Genomic DNA, 2,500 nt, shown 5'->3' on the forward strand with positions numbered 1-2,500 from the left:
GGCCGCCCTCTGTCAGGCTCCCCCGCCTGCCCTGGGGCAGGCCGGGGTGCCGAGGGCTCAGCCCGCACACCTGCGGGGCTGGCCGCCCTCTGTCAGGCTCCCCCGCCTGCCCTGGGGCAGGCCGGGGTGCCGAGGGCGCCCCCCGCACACCTGCGGGGCTGGCCGCCCTCTGTCAGGCTCCCCCGCCTGCCCTGGGGCAGGCCGGGGTGCCGAGGGCGCCCCCCGCACACCTGCGGGGCTGGCCGCCCTCTGTCAGGCTCCCCCGCCTGCCCTGGGACAGGCCGGGGTGCCGAGGGCTCAGCCCGCACACCTGCGGGGCTGGCCGCCCTCTGTCAGGCTCCCCCGCCTGCCCTGGGGCAGGCCGGGGTGCCGAGGGCGCCCCCCGCACACCTGCGGGGCTGGCCGCCCTCTGTCAGGCTCCCCCGCCTGCCCTGGGACAGGCCGGGGTGCCGAGGGCGCCCCCCGCACACCTGCGGGGCTGGCCGCCCTCTGTCAGGCTCCCCCGCCTGCCCTGGGGCAGGCCGGGGTGCCGAGGGCGCCCCCCGCACACCTGCGGGGCTGGCCGCCCTCTGTCAGGCTCCCCCGCCTGCCCTGGGACAGGCCGGGGTGCCGAGGGCGCCCCCCGCACAGCTGCGGGGCTGGCCGCCCTCTGACAGGCTCCCTGCGTGCCTGGGGAGAGGCCACCCCTGTTTCGGCCTCTCCCTCGTACCCGGGACCACGCCACCGCTGACTCGGCCTGCCCACGTGCCTGGGACAAAGCCACCCGAGTTTCGGTCCTGCCACATACCCGGGACCACACCACTCCAGAATCGGTCCTCCCACATACCCGGGACCACACCACTCGACTTTCGGTACTCCCACATACCCGGAGATACGCCACCGCAACTTCCGTACCCGGTGCCTGCAAGGGAGCGAACCTGGAATCCAAGCCCAGCTTGTGGAGCTCTGCCTGGGCTTGAGCGGGGTGGATTCATCCCCTTAAAAGCTCCATGAAAACGAAAAAGTCTTTTTTTCACCCCGGGAGCGCTCTCAGGCGGTTGCATGCCTCCTGCTAGGCCTGGGCCAAGCCTCCAGGCTTGTGAAAAGGGGAAAAGCACCACAGCAGCGGCGTCTGAGGCACCCGGCTCCCGGTTCGACCGCGAGCAGTGCTTTCGGTTCAGACAGGGGGATCCAAGCCTCCCTGCCCGGGAAATATGCCCCCCGCCTGGGGATGGACTCCGGCCATGCCCCCTGCTGCAGACTTAAGCCCCCTTCCGATTATTTAGACCCATTCAGCGCCGTCCAGCGGGCCGGCCACCTGGTCACCCCCGACAGATTCGGGACGCCTGGTCACCCGGGGGACTTAGTCTTTTTTACGATCGGCTTTAAAGGGGCCTGGTCACCCGGGGGACTTAGTCTTTTTTACGATCGGCTTTATAGGGGCCTGGTCACCCGGGGGACTTAGTCTTTTTTACGATCGGCTTTATAGGGGCCTGGTCACCCGGGGGACTTAGTCTTTTTTACGACCGGCTTTATAGGGGCCTGGTCACCCGGGGGACTTAGTCTTTTTTACGACCGGCTTTATAGGGGCCTGGTCACCCGGGGGACTTAGTCTTTTTTACGATCGGCTTTATAGGGGCCTGGTCACCCGGGGGACTTAGTCTTTTTTACGATCGGCTTTTCGGAGGCCTGGTCACCCGGGGGACTTAGTCTTTTTTACGATCGGCTTTATAGGGGCCTGGTCACCCGGGGGACTTAGTCTTTTTTACGATCGGCTTTATAGGGGCCTGGTCACCCGGGGGACTTAGTCTTTTTTACGATCGGCTTTATAGGGGCCTGGTCACCCGGGGGACTTAGTCTTTTTTACGACCGGCTTTTCGGAGGCCTGGTCACCCGGGGGACTTAGTCTTTTTTACGATCGGCTTTTCGGAGGCCTGGTCACCCGGGGGACTTAGTCTTTTTTACGATCGGCTTTATAGGGGCCTGGTCACCCGGGGGACTTAGTCTTTTTTACGATCGGCTTTAAAGGGGCCTGGTCACCCGGGGGACTTAGTCTTTTTTACGATCGGCTTTATAGGGGCCTGGTCACCCGGGGGACTTAGTCTTTTTTACGATCGGCTTTAAAGGGGCCTGGTCACCCGGGGGACTTAGTCTTTTTTACGATCGGCTTTATAGGGGCCTGGTCACCCGGGGGACTTAGTCTTTTTTACGATCGGCTTTATAGGGGCCTGGTCACCCGGGGGACTTAGTCTTTTTTACTATCGGCTTTATAGGGGCCTGGTCACCCGGGGGACTTAGTCTTTTTTACGATCGGCTTTATAGGGGCCTGGTCACCCGGGGGACTTAGTCTTTTTTACGATCGGCTTTATAGGGGCCTGGTCACCCGGGGGACTTAGTCTTTTTTACGACCGGCTTTTCGGAGGCCTGGTCACCCGGGGGACTTAGTCTTTTTTACGATCGGCTTTTCGGAGGCCTGGTCACCCGGGGGACTTAGTCTTTTTTACGATCGGCTTTAGAGGGG

Source organism: Atractosteus spatula, unplaced genomic scaffold, assembly GCF_055471065.1.
Source record: "Atractosteus spatula isolate fAtrSpa1 unplaced genomic scaffold, fAtrSpa1.hap1 Scaffold_32, whole genome shotgun sequence".
NCBI lineage: Eukaryota > Metazoa > Chordata > Actinopteri > Semionotiformes > Lepisosteidae > Atractosteus > Atractosteus spatula.